We start from the raw sequence: 14891 nt of genomic DNA on the forward strand, positions 1-14891 counted from the left end.
AAAATACTCAGAAACTGAGAATGTGATTAATATTGTTGCCATGAGTCAGGCACGATGGCTCATGGCTGTATCTCAGCATCTGGGGAGGCTGAGGCAGGAGGATGGCTTGAGGTTGGGAATTTGAGACCAGCCTGGGCAACATAATGATACAAAAATACAAAAAGTTACCCAGGTGTGGTGGTGCACATCTATAGTCCCAGCTACTCAGGAGCCTGAGGTGGGAAGATTGCTTGAGCCCAGGACTTGGAGGCTGCAGTGAGCTACAATTGCGCCACTGTACTCCAGCCTGGACAACAGAGTGAGACCCTAAAAAACAATATAGGCCAGGTTCGATGGCTCATGCCTATAATCCCAGCACTTTGGGAGGCCGAGGTGGATGGATCACTTGAGGTCAGGAGTTCAAGACCTGCCTGCCCAACACGGTGAAACCCCATCTCTACTAAAATACAAAAAAAATTAGCCGGGCGTGGTGGCAGATGCCTGTAATCCCAGCTACTCGGGAGGCTAAGGCAGTAGAATCGCTTGAACCCAGGAGGCGGAGGTTGCAGTGAGCCAAGATCGCGCCACTGCACTCCAGGCTGGGTGACAGAGCAAGACTCTATCTCAAAACAAAACAAAACAAAACAAAACAAAACAACAACAACAACAAACAGAAAGAGAGAGGACCTAGGGCCTGAGGGGTGAGTTTGCTGGGGAGGAGGAGGGACACCTGGGAATGAGGATGCAGTGTTAACGAAGGCAGGCAGGCCAGCAAGAGCAGGAGGCCGGGGAGAGTGGGCCCTTGGGCTTGCTTTGGGAGGGAGGCTGGACAGGTGGGCTCTGGACAGGTGGGCCCTGACCCTCAGGGGATCAGGAGCCTGAAATCCTGAAAGGGGGACTTGAAAACTTAAGACAGAACACTTTTCCAGAGAGCTCAGGAGGCTGAGACAGAAAAGCCTCAGCTTCCAGCGTCAACAGGCTTTTCCCCTCCTTGGAGCCAAAGACAGCAGCATTCCCAAGCGCAAGAGAAAGCGAGTCTCGGAAGGAAATTCCGTCTCCTCTTCCTCCTTGTCTTCCTCTTCCTCATCCTCTAACCCGGATTCAGTGGCATCAGCCAATCAGATCTCACTCGTGGTAAAGTTGCACAGATTTGGACTCCAGCCCTCGTCTCTGTGACCCTCCCCACTCAGTCAGGCAGGGCCGTCTACTCTGGGATGTGGGCCCAGGGGATGGGGAGGCACTGGGCTTTGAGGGGGGAGCTTCCGGCCTTGGGGGTTATAGATGCATCCACCCGTCTCACCCAAGAGGTAGCCCATCCTTCTCACGGGGTACTCACAGGCACTCAGGCAGAAATTCACATCCCCGCTGGGCAGATGGGCCAGCCGAGGTCCAGAAAGGGACCTGCCCATGTCCTTCAGCCGTGCCAGAGCTGGAGACATGAAAAGAAATGTCACTGGCCAGGCACGGTGGCTCACACCTGTAATCCCAGCACTTTGGGAGGCCAAGGTGGGTGGATTGCCTGAGGTCAGGAGTTTGAGACCAGCCTGGCCAACATGGAAAAACCCCATCTCTACTAAAAATACAAAAATTATCCCAGCATGGTGGTGCACGCCTGTAATCCCAGCTACTAGGGAGGCTGAGGCAGGAGAATCGCTTGAACCCGCGAGGCGGAGGTTGCGGTGAGCCAAGATCATGCCATTGCACTCCAGCCCGGGCAACAAGAGCAAAACTCCATCTCAAAACAAATAAATTAATTAATTAAATTTAAAAAAAAAAAAGAAAAAAGTCTGGGCATAGTGACTCACACCTCTAATCCCAGCACTTTGGGAGGCTGAGGCAGGTGGATCACCTGAGGTCAGGAGTTTGAGACTAGCCTGACCAACATGGAGAAACCCCATCTCTACTAAAAATACAAGATTAGCTGGGCATAGTGGTGCATGCCTGTTATCCCAGCTACTGGGGAGGCTGAAATGGGAGAATTGCTTGAACCTGGGAGGTAGAGGTTGCAATGAGCCAAGGCCGCACCATTGCACTCCAGCCTGGGCGACAAGAGTGAAACTCTGTATCAAAAAAAATTGGCCAGGCACGGTGGCACATGCCTGTGGTCCCAGCTACTTGGGAGGTTGGGGTAGGAGGACTGCTTGAGCCCAAGGGGATTGAGGGTGCAGTGAGCCAAGATCATGCCATTGCACTCCAGCCTGGGCAAGAGAATGAGACTCCATCTCAAAAATAAATAGGCTGGGTGTGGTGGCTCACACCTGTAATCCGAGCACTTTGGGAGGCCAAGGCAGATCACTTGAGGTTCAGGAGTTCAAGACCAGCCTGGCCAACATGGCAAAACCCCATCTCTACTAAAAATACAAAAATTAGCCAGGCATGGTAGCCGGTGCCTATAATCCCAGCTACTCGGGAGGCTGAGGCAGGAGACTCGCTTGAACCCGGGGGGCCAAAGTTGCAGTGAGCCGAGATTGCGTCACTGCACGCCAGCCTGGGCAAAAGAGTGAAACTCCATCTCAAAAAAATAAAAAATATCAAATATAAATAAATAACCTCTGAGACAGCCCCTGCAAAAACAGAGCTAAGCATTTTGGGTTTGTTCCGCATCACCTGGAGTCCTAGCCCAGTCCCTTTGTCACTCTCTGTAGCAATGGCCAGTGTACATGGTGGACTATGCCGGCCTGAACGTGCAGCTCCCCGGACCTCTTAACTACTAGACCTCAGTACTGAATCAGGACCTCACTCAGAAAGACTAAAGGAAATGTAATTTATGTACAAAGTGTATATTCGGATATGTATCGATGCCTTTTAGTTTTTCCAATGATTTTTACACTATATTCCTGCCACCAAGGCCTTTTTAAATAAGTAAAAAAAAGAAAGAAAAAGTGCTGCCTTTACTTTTATGGTCACTGTTTCACATTCTCGTTTGGATCGAGGCCGCAGCTGTCACTGGGGACAAGGTCGGGAAACGCAGCTCAGGTGGCCTGCCCTCTTCCTCATCACAGCAGAGGTAGTGTCCAGGAAGACCTCAGAGCTCTTTGTGCTCCTGGGAGCATGTGATATCAAGAAGAAAAGCCACGGAAGGAAAATGTGCCATGGGGCTGGGCGTGGTGGCTCACACGTGGAATCCCAGCACTTTGGGAGATCGAGGTGGGTGGATTGCTTGAGGTCAGGAGTTCCACCTCATTGGGCTGTAATATCAATGTTTTGGGAGGCCAAGGGGGAGGATTGCTTGAGACCAGAAGTTTGAGACCAGGCTAGGCAACACAGTGGAACCCTTTCTCTAGAAAAATTTAAATGTGGCTCACACCTGTAATCCCAGCACTCTGGGAGGCTGAGGCGGGTGGATCACCTAAGGTCAGGAGTTTGATACTAGCCTGGGCAACATAGGGAGACCCTATCTGTACAAAAATATAAAAATGAAGCCGGGCATGGTGGCTTACACCTGTAATCCCAGCACTTTGGGAGGCCGAGGCGGGTGGATCACCTGAGGTCAGCAGTTCAAGACCAGGCTGGCCAACATGGTGAAACCCCGTCTCTACTAAAAATACAAAAATTAACCAGGCGTGGTGGTGGGTGCCTGTAATCCCAGCTACTCAGCAGGCTGAGGCAGGAAAATTGCTTGAACCTGGGAGGCAGAGGTTGCAGTGAGCTGAGACCATGTCATTGTACTGCACCTGGGGCAACAAGAACGCAACTCTGTCTCAAAAAAAAACAAAAAAAACAAAACAAAAAACACAAAATTAGCCAGGCATGGTGGTGTGCACACCTGGAGTCCAGCTACTCAGGAGGCTGAGGCATGAGGAGGTTTGATTGCTTGAGTACAGATGGTTGAGGTTGTAGTGAGTCGTGATTACACCACTGCACTCCAGCCTGGGCGACAGAGCAAGACCCTATCTCAAAAACAAAAACAACAAAAAAAGCGTTAAATATGGTAAATGTCAGAGAGGGAGGGGCCCATCCCGGTGAAGCACTGTGGCTGGATGGGAGGCATTTTCAAAAAGGGATTTGGAGACCAGGCGCAGTGGCTCACGCCTGTAATCTCAGCACATTGGGAGGCCAAGGTGTGCGGATTGCCTGAGGTCAGGAGTTCGAGACCAGTCCAGCCAACATGATGAAACCCCATCTCTACTAAAAATGCAAAAAAATTAGCTGGGCGTGGTGGCGTGCGACTGTAATTCCAGCTACTTGGAAGGCTGAGGCAGGAGAATTGCTTGGACCCAGGAGGCAGAGGTTGCAGTGAACTGAGACTGCACCATTACACTCCAGCCTGGGCAACAAGAGTGAAACTCCATCTCAAAAAAAAAAAGGGGGGGGCGGTGGGGGCAGGACAAGTATTATTTTTTCAGAAGCAAGGTCCTTCTGTGTCCCCAGGCTGGAATGCAGTGGCACGATCATATCTTCCTGCAGCCTCAAACTCCTGGGCTCAAGCAATCCTCCTGCCTCTGCCTCCAGAGTAGCTGGGGCTACAGGTGTGAGCCACCATGCCCAGCCAATTTTTTTATTTTTTTGTGGAGATGGAGTCTTACTATGTTGCCCAGGCTGGCTTCAAACTCCTGGGCTCAAGCCATCCTCCTGCCCCAGCCTCCCAGAGTGCTGGGATTAGAGGCGTGAGCCACCATGCCCAGCCTGGGATGATTTTGGATAGAGCTCTGGATACCTGACAGGCAGAGTGACGGGTCCCAGCTGTGTCTCAGAAAGACCACTTGAGGGGCAGTTGGGAAGTTGAAGGAAGTGACAAAACTAAAGGCAGAAAGACAAGTCACAAGAGCGTGGCAGGCATCCAAGACTTGGCACCCAGTCCCTGCTCATTGACTCAACACATATTTACTGAGCCCTGCCCTTCTGGCTGGGAGGCCAAGCAGCTGAGTGTCCTGACTGGGGAAGCGGCTGCCAGGGAGCACAAAACAGAGTAAGGCTCATGCAGTGGCTCAGGCCTGTAATCTCAGTGCTTTGGGAGGCCAAGGTGGGAGGAGTTCGAGAGGCCAGGAGTTCGAGACCAGCCTAGGCAACATAGTGGAACCCTTTCTCTAAAAAATTTTAATTAGCTAGGTATGGTGGTGTGTGCCTGTGGTCCCAGCTACTCTGGAGGCTGAGGCAGGAGGACTGTTTGAGACCAGGAGTTTGACACTGCAGTGAGCCATGACACTGCTCTTGAGCATGGGCCACAGAGCAAGACCCTGCCTCTGAAAAAACAAAGCAGGGGACCTCACCTAGTGCAGAAAGTAGGAGGAGTCCTTGAAGCTGAGGCTTGAAGAGCAAGTGAGGCTTTGGGGGCACAAAGAGAGGAGGGCTGAGGCAGGCGGGTGTGTAAGAGGAGAGCCATGTGGGCAAAAACGGAGCTGGACAGGGACTGGGTGCATTCCAGGAATAAGAAGGTGTCGCCAGAGTAGACGCAGGGTGGCTGGAGGTGACATGTCGGGGCAGGCGCGGACTCGGTCAGGGTTCCCAAGGACGCTCAGCAGGTGTCTCCCACACATGGTGCCGGGCTGAAGTGGTGGGCAGAGGCGGACATCCAGCCCGGGTTACGTCTGCCCAGCCATGCGCTCTGGGACAGAGCTGCATCCTTTTTCTCACCGACCCACGTGGAAGGCCTCATGAGCCGGACCAAGGCAATTTCCAGAGGGCAAATGAGACCCACAACAGGAAGTACCCGGGGGAGAGCCAGGCCTAGGTCTGCATTTTGGAAGGGTGCCCCTGCCCGCTGGAGACATAGGAGAAGGAAGGGAGGAATACATTGGAAGACCACCTGGGAGGCTCCAAAAGAAGATAGCAGTGGAGGCCAGGCGCAGTGGCTCATGCCTGTAACTCCAGCACTTTGGGAGGCTGAGGTGGGTGGATCACCTGAGGTCAGGAGTTCGAGACCAGCTTGGCCAACATAGCGAAACCCTGTCTCTACTAAAAATACAAAAATTAGCCGGGCATAAGGCTGAGGCAGGAAAATCTCTTGAACCCAAGAGGCAGAGGTTGGCAGTGAGCTGAGATTGCACCACTGCACTCCAGCCTGGGTGACAGAGCAAGACTCTGTCTCAAACAAAAAAAAAAAGAGAGAGAGAGGCCGGGCGCGGTGGCTCAAGCCTGTAATCCCAGCACTTTGGGAGGCCGAGACGGGTGGATCACAAGGTCAGGAGATCGAGACCATCCTGGCTAACATGGTGAAACCTCGTCTCTACTAAAAAAAATACAAAAAACTAGCCGGGCGCCGTGGCGGGCGCCTGTAGTCCCAGCTACTCGGGAGGCTGAGGCAGGAGAATGGCGTAAACCCGGGAGGCGGAGCTTGCAGTGAGCTGAGATCCGGCCACAGCACTCCAACCTGGGCGACAGAGCGAGACTCCGTCTCAAAAAAAAAAAAAAAAAAAAAGAGAGAGAGAGAGAAATGGCAGTGGTTTGGGCCAGGTGGAGAAAATAACTAGAGGGTCAGCCAATCAGATGGACCAGGGGTTCTGGAGAGTCAGGGGTCAGGGTGGCCCCAGGATCTGGCTCTAACCATCCACCCAGGGCCCAGAATGAGGCCTGTGGCTTGGAGGGACTGAGTTCTGAGTCAATGAGGAAATGGTCTGAGGAAATGGTCTGAGTTCTGAGGAAATGGTCAAAACTTTAGTCCAGGGCTTTTGCCAGCCCTCAGGGTCAGTCCCATCCATGCCCAGAGCTGGGAGGAAGGCTCCATCCCAGGCTTCCAGACCATGCTTCCTCCTGGAAAGACGCTAGAAACCATGTGCCTGGCACAGTCACACCTCTCTCCACTAGTGCAAACCCCCCACCCAGTCAGCTGCCAGCCTCACCCTCCTCCCTCCCACCTCCTAGTAGCTCCCAGTGCCACCAGGCGCCTCCACTCCACCCTCAGCTCCTGCCCTGGGCCAGGCCCACTTTTTCCACTCCAGGATGGGGGCAGGGGTGACCTCCTAAACTGGCCACTACCTCCAAGCAGAAACTGCCTATGAAGTCAAGATGATCTGAAGAGTCCTTGCAGCTGTCACCTAGCCTTCAACCCTCACATCCTGTAACCTATCCCTCACCCATGATCCTGTGACTCTGGATTTAAAACCTGTTTTGCTTTCCTTGCACCAAATGGAAGCATCTAGGCACGGCGTTCCAGGCGCCTCGCAGGGCGTAGGGGTCCCCAGCCTTCTGTCCCACCGTTCCGTCCCCAGGGAGTGGACCACCTGGCGCCCCCTCCCGCCCGCCACCGCCCGCTGGTGCCTGTCGGTCGTCTAGACCTGCCGCCCCCACTCCACTGCTCAGATCCGCGGCCATAGCCAGAAGTGGCTCCTGCCTGGCCAGGAGCGGCGAGGCTGAGACTGTGCCCGCGGGCACTGCCATCCCATGCATGGAGAGGCACAGAGCCCGGGGAACCCAATCCTCCTTCATCGCACAGAGGCTGGCGAAGCTTCCCATCTGTTCTCCTTCAGGCTCACTGTGCAGATGGCGTGCAATTAAGTGGGTAGGTGCAGCAAACCCTCGTGTCCTCCTGCTTCCTTAAAGGCAGAGGATTGAGCCACTGCACTCCAGCCTGGGCAACACAGCAAGACCCTATGTCTTAAAGAAAGGGCAGAAATGGGGACCCCTCTCCCACCCCCTTCCCCTGCTCCAAGCCAAAGCCTTTGAAGCAAGAGGTTGCCTCCTGTGAGTTTCCCCCAGTCCCTGGGGGCCTAGGCTTTGGGAGGTGTGTCCAGGCAGAGGACAGAGGTCTGGGGCAAAGGGCTGTGCTTCCCTTCACCCACCCTGCGCCCACCCAGCCCCTTATCCGATGGGAAATCCTTACTGACTCTTCCTCACAGAAGCGCCCAGATGCTGTTTATGCAACCTCTCCAGAATCTCAGTGTGCTGTACTTTTTAAAAAGTGATTTGCTTCAAAGCACTCATTCTTTAATTAAACTTCATTTAGCTGCCATCTGTCTCGGTTCGAAATGGCTTCGTGTTTTGCAACTCTAAATGAGAATTGTTATTGGATTAAACACATCCCCACAAAAAATCACAAAACACGTTCAAAAGTAATAAATGAAGGATGGTTAGGAGCTACATCTTAAACGTTCTAATTGCTGGGGAATGTATTCTGGTGGGCACACAATCATTTTATATACAAATATTTGTATAAAAATCTGGTATCAATGAAAAGATCAAGATTATAGAAAATGCTGGAATTATATCTGACTAAAAACAATAATAAAGCAATAATTGGCGCAGGGACGGGCCACAAAACGAGAGGGGGCACCTGCTCCCCTCAGGCCACCCTCCCGCACCGCCCAGGTGCCTGGTTTGGTACACTCAGGGGAAGATGGTCTTGAGCTCTCCTGGCTGAGGCTTCCAATGGCTCTGTGAGGTACCTCTTTTTATGGAACCAAAGCGTTATTTATCTTCATTATTAATACTTTTTTTTTTTAAAGAGACAGTGTCTCGGCCAAATGAGGTGGCTCACACCTGTAATCCCAGCACTTTGGGAGGCCGAGGTGGGCGGATCATGAGGTCAGGAGTTCAAGACCAGCCTGGCCAACATGGCAAAACCCCATCTCTACTGAAAATATAAAAATTAGCTGGGCACGGTGATGGATGCCTATAATCCCAGCTACTCGGGAGGCTGAGGCAGGAGAATCGCTTGAAATCAGAAGGCAGAGGTTGCAGTGAGTGGAGATCGGGCCACTGCACCCCAGCCTGGGCAACAGAGTGAAACTCCATTTCAAAAAAAAAAGAGAGAGACAGAGAGAGGGTCTCTTTGTGTGGCCCAGGCTGGAATGCAGTGGCTCGATCATAGCTCACTGCACCTTGGAGCTCCTGGGCTCAAGTGATTCCCACCGCTTCAGCCTCCCAACTGGCTGGGACCACAGGCACATGCCACCACGCCCAGCTAATTTTTCTCATTTATTGTAAAGACAGAATCTCGCTATGTTGCCCCAGGCTGGTCTCAAACTCCTGGCCTCAAGGAATCCTCCCACTTCGGACTCCCAAAATGCTGGGATTATAGGTGTGAGCCATTGCACTTGGCCCCTGCCCTGTAATTTTTAAATTTCATCTTATTCTTAAAACTCATAGCTGGGCATGATGGTGGGCATCCAGCTACTAAGTCCCAGCTACTAAGGAGGCCAAGGCAGGAGGCTCACCTGAGCCCAGGGATTCAAGGCTGCAATAAGCTATAATTGTGCCACTGTACTCCAGCCTGGGTGACAGAGCAATACACTATCTCAAGTAAATAAATATTATTTTATTAATATCAAGTATAATACTTTTTTTTTTTTTTTTTTGAGGTGGAGTCTATTCAGTCACCCAGGCTGGAGTGCAGCATCGGGATCTTGGCTCACTGCAACCTCTGCCTCCCAGGTTCAAGTGATTCTCCTGCCTCAGCCCCCAAAGCAGTTGGGGTTACAGGCTCGCGCCACCACGCCCAGCTAATTTTTGTATTTTTAGTAGAGACGAGGTTTCACCATGTTGGCCAGGCTGGGCTTGAACTCCTGACCTCAAGTGATCTGCCTGTCTCAGCCATCCAAAGTGCTGGGATTACAGGCGTGAGCCAGTGCTCCCAGCCTATAATACCTTATTTTCTGTGTCATTATTTTCTGCTTGTCTGCCTGCTTTATGCTTTATGGAGTCAGGGACTGTGTTCATTTCATCCACCGTTCTATCCTAGTGCCTACATCCAGGACATACAAGGTACTCACTAAATGTGAGCCAGTTAGATGAAAGAATATAAACTACACCGATCTCCTGGAAAATAAGAGAGCCCTTAAATCTTTTTTTTTTTTTTGAGACAGGGTCTCACTCTGTCACTCAGCTGGAGTGCAGTGGCGTGCTCCTAGCTCATTGCAGCTTCCCACTCCCAGACTCAAGTGATCCTCCCTCCACAAAAGCAGTTTCTTTTTTTTTTTTTTTTTAAAGCAGGCTGGGATTACAGGCATGAGCCACCACGCCCGGCCCATTATGCAAGAACTTTTGTGTGTTCTGTTAATCCTCACAGCCCTGCAAAGTAAATATTATTTCTTCACTTCACAAATGAAGAATCTGAGGTTCAGGAAGATGAAGGGCTGAGTCCAGGGTTGCACAATTAGAAAAGATGAAGCACCAAGTTTGACTTCAGAGGAGACCGCCAGACTGAGAGACTCAAGCCCCTGAGCACTGCCCCAGGTGAACCCTGCATCTTGGGGCTGGGCAGAGCTTCTCTTCCAGTTTTCCCTCATGTGTTTGAAAGAGAGTAACAGAGGTATATTTGAAAAGAAAAACAAAAATGGGTCCCAACAAGTCAGGTTTGCTCAGACCAGACCTCCTCTGCACAGGAAAAGGACATCAAGAAAGATCCAAGCTGGAAAGACCAGAGAAATACGCGCACACACACACTCACACACACACATACACACAGGCGCACACACACTTTTTAATTTTTGTTTTTTTAGTAGAGACGGGGGTCTCACTATGTTGCAGGCTGGTCTCAAACTCCTCGACTCAAGTGACCTCCCAAAATGCTGGGATTACAGGCATGAACCTCTGTGTTCAGCCTGCTTTAAAAAAAATAAAAAGAAACTGCTTTTGTGGTGGTTTGTTCGTTTGTTTGTTGTTTTGAGACAGAGGTCTCGCCTTGTTCCCTAGGCTGGAGTGCGGTGGCGCAATCTCCACTCTCTGCAACCTCCGCCTCCTGGGTTCAAGCGATCTCCTGTCTCAGCCTCTGAGGAGCTGAAATTACAGGCGCCTGCCACCCTACCCAGCTAATTTTTGTATTTTTAGTAGAGACACGGTTTCACGTTAGCCAGGTTGGTATCGAACTCCTGACCTCAAGTGATCTGCCTGCCTCGGCCTCCCAGTGTTGGGATTACAGGCAGGAGCCACTGCACCTCGCAAAAAAAAACACATTAATTAGGGCTGGGTGCCGTGGCTCCCACCTGTAATCCCAGCACTTCAGGAGCCCAAGGTGGGAAGGAGGATTCCTTGAGGCCAGCAGTTCAAGAGCAACCTGGGCAATGTAGCCAAATCCCATCTCTACAAAAAGTAAATGAGCCAGGCGTGGTGGTGTGTGCCTGTAATCCCAGCTACTCAGGAGGCTGAGGCAGGAGGATCACTTCAGCTTGGGAGGTACAGGCCACAGTAAGCCATGATCGCATCATTGCATTCCAGTCTGGGTGACAGAGCAAGACTTTGCCTCAAAAACACATGCCAAAAAAAAAAAAAAAAAAAACCAAAGCTGTCAATTAGAGGTGCTGCCACAATCCCAATAATAGCACAGTGTTTGACTCACAGATATTAAGAAGTTGGCACTTGAAAAATAAAACGAAGCAGTGAGAAGACATTCTCCTCCCCAGCTCTGACCTGCCCGTTCCTGCTTAAGTGCAGCCGTGCGAGCCTCCACTGCCTCCAGGAGGAAACCCAGACCCGACCCCAATAGCTCTCTTCCCTGTCCCCCAGGGAGCCTTGGGTTCCAGCCAAACCAGGCCACCGCCCTCACTCACCAGTCTCAGATCATTCTAGAGCCTCTCACACCTCCAGGCCTTTTGCCTGGCTGGTTCTTGCCTTTCCTTTGCCTGGCCTTGATCCAGCTGAAATGTCTTCTGTCCCCTGAAGCCTTCCCCAGCGGCCCAGGCCCAGCAGGCGCTCTCAGAGCCAAGTCACACAATGTGTCATTGTCCCTGCAGAAATGATTTATTGAACACACAGCTTGAAACACAAGCTCATGATACCGTCTAAATACCTCCCGAGCAAAAAGAATGTTTTCTTTTTTTATTCTTCCTTTGTGTACGTGTGTGTGTTTATGTGAGACAGGGTCTCACTCAGTTGCCCAGGCTGGAGTGCAGTGGGGCCATCATAGCTCACTGCAGCCTCAACCTCCTGGACTCAAGCCATCCACCCACCTCAGCCTTCCAAGTAGCTGGGACTACAGACACGCACCACTGTGCCCAGATAATTTTTTTTTTTTTTAATAGAGTTTTGCTCTTGTCCAGGCTGGAGTGCAATGGGGCAATCTCAGCTCACTGCAACCTCCACCTCCCAGGTTCATGATTCTCCTGCCTCTGCCTCCCAAGTAGCTGGGATTACAGGCATGTGCCACCACAGCTGGCTAATTTTTTGTATTTTTCGTAGAGACAGGGGTTCTCCATGTTGGTCAGGCTGGTCTTGAACTCCCGACCTTAGGTGATCCTCCCACTTCAGCCTCCCAAAGTGCTGGGATTACAGGCGCGAGCCATCGCACCCAGCCCACCCAACCTTTTGCGGTTTTTCTGAGACAAAGTCTCACTCTCACTCTGTCACCCAGGCTGGAGTGCAGTGGTGTAATCTCAGCTTACTGTGACCTCCACCTCCTGGGTTCAAGCGATTCTCCTGCCTCAGCCTCCCAAGTAGTTAGAATTACAGGCACCTATCACCACACCCACCTAATTCTTGCATTTTTAGTAGAGACGGGATTTCACCATGTTGGCCAGGCTGGTCCCAAACTCCTGACCTCAAGTGATCTGCCTGCCTCAGCCTCCCAAATTGCTGGAATTACAGGCATAAGCCACCACGCCCGGCCGCAGCTAATATTTTTTTAATGTTTTATAGAGACAGGAGTCTCACTGTGTTGCCCAGTCTGGTCTCTAACTCCTGGCCTCAAGGGATCCTCCCGCCTTGGCCTCCCAAAGTGCTAGGATTCCACATGTGAGTCACCACACCTGGCCCAGAATGCTCTTTTCTTCTTCACAGGCTTCAGGCTTCATGCTCAGAACAGAGTCTCACTCTGTCATCCAGGCTGGAGTGCAGTGGTGTGATCTTGGCTCACTGCAACCCCTGCCTCTCGGGTTCAAGCAATTCTCCTGCCTCAGCCTCCCAAGTAGCTGGAACTACAGGCATGCAACACCATGCCTGGCTAATTTTTGTATTTTTATTTTATTTATTTATTTTTGGAGATGGAGTCTTGCTCTGTCACTCAGGCTAGAGTACAGTGGCGCCACCTCAGCTCACTATAACCTCTGCCTCCCAGGTTCAAGCTATTCTCCTACCTCAGCCTGCAGAGTAGCTGGGATTACCGGTGCGTGCCACCTTGCCCAACTAATTTTTGTATTTTTAGTAGAGACGGGGTTTCACCATGTTGGCCAGGCTAGTCTCGAACTCCTGACCTCATGATCCACCTGCCTCAGCCTCCCAAAGTGGGGCATGAGCCACCTCATCTAGCCAACCCCATCTCTAACATAAAAATTTTTTTAAACTGGTGGGGCGTTTGGGAGAAGATTAGGTCATGAGGGTGGAGCCCTCATGAATGGGATTAGTGCCCTTATAAAAGGGACCTGTGGAAGCTTGTTTGCCCGTTCCATCATATGAGGACATGTGAGAAGGGACCATCTATGAGAAACGGTTCCCTTACCAGACACCAAATCTGCCAGCACTTTGATCTTGGACTTCCCACCTTCCAGAACTGTCAGAAACTGGCCAGGCACAATAGCTCACATCTGTAATCCCAGCACTTTGGGAGGACGAGGCAGGAGGATCACCTGAAGTCAGGAGGACCTAGGGGAGTTTGTCTAAACACTTCTTGAGTCATTTTAGTAGGACAAACCAAATAAAATGGTGCTAAAGGCAAACATTCAATATATTTCATTTTAAACTAAAAAATTAACAAATAAAATGTCATGCAGAGCAGACACCACTCTTTTTTTTACATATTTACAATTTTACATATTTACTTATCAATATAATTTCTATCTTTACAATTATAAAATTATTTCGAACTGTGGACATACACTTTGTAACATTCATTTGTTTTGTCCTTTAAAAGGCAATTATTTACCAAACCACAGTGAATGCCAGAGGAAGCACATAGGAAAATCATGGAGGGAAAAAAGATTGAGACAAAATCTGCACACAAGCCTTAAATGAATCTGTATCAGTAACTCAAATAAATAGTATTTTATTATTAACTAAGCTTCCCCTGCTAGGAAAAACAAAACAAAACAATCCCCATATACTGTACCTTTAAAAATGCTCTGACATTTATAAGCAATTTAGTTACATTCTAGATCCCAATCAGTTGAGTGTAGTAAGGGCTACCTACAATTTAGGCTCAAATAAATACTCTCCATGTAAACTGTGATCATCCTGCATAAACTTGAGGTTGCAGTGGTGGAGGAAGTTTATCATTTTCAATGTTTTCAGAGTCAACAGCTACTAACGGTTGATTTGGAGGCTTAATTTCCAGCGGGTATTTCTCAACAATGTCTTGAACTTCTCTTGTAATTCCATCTGTCCAATCTATGAGGTCTTTTCCAGTTTCTTGGCTTCATTCATGATCCTTTCTTGTCATTCATTCAACTGAGACAGGAGATCCAAGTTCTTATACATTTGCTTGACGCCTAAGCAAGCATCAGGAGACCAACTCTCAGCTTCTTGCTTCCTGGGAGAGGTCTGGCCAGACATGTAGCGATCAAAATCCTCCTGACTTAAATTCAAAGACTGGGCGTCTAACTTCTCGATGAAAGCCACGGCACAGCACTACAGGAAGAGGACATTAATACAGTCATATTAGGAAAGCTACGCATACTCCAATCAATTTGTAAAAGTCTTTTGATCACAGAGAATTTAAAATAGAAGCAAAAGTAAACAAAACAGACTCATGAACTTCCATGTAACTCAGCCTGGAAAATTACCTACTCCTATCCCTGGTCATGCTTCCTATACACTCCCAGGAGCTCTGGGGCCAACGTCTGGGTGCAGCCTCCCCAGGGGCACCATGAAGCCATTCTGTCTGAGTTTTCCCAGACCTGCTATCCCCACCCAGGATACAGTCCCCGAGTGGGTGTAGTTCCTCAAGACACTGGTATGGCACACGGACCTCTGATCCTCAAATAAATATTTTAACATCAACTGGTTAAAAGAACAGCTCTGAAGCAACAGAACCTGAGTTGACTGTCACCTCTTTTCACTTAACAACCACAGTGAGTGACCCTGGGAAAGTTACTTAAGCTCTCTGAGGT

At 50.2% G+C, this 14891-nt stretch overlaps 1 pseudogene; it reads right to left on the bottom strand.

The window, feature by feature from the left end:
• Nucleotides 1–13812: 13812 nt before the first annotated feature.
• Nucleotides 13813–14891, bottom strand: part of LOC103246585 (rab5 GDP/GTP exchange factor-like) — a 29109-nt pseudogene continuing 28030 nt past the window's right edge.

Source organism: Chlorocebus sabaeus, chromosome 28, assembly GCF_047675955.1.
Source record: "Chlorocebus sabaeus isolate Y175 chromosome 28, mChlSab1.0.hap1, whole genome shotgun sequence".
Taxonomy (NCBI): domain Eukaryota; kingdom Metazoa; phylum Chordata; class Mammalia; order Primates; family Cercopithecidae; genus Chlorocebus; species Chlorocebus sabaeus.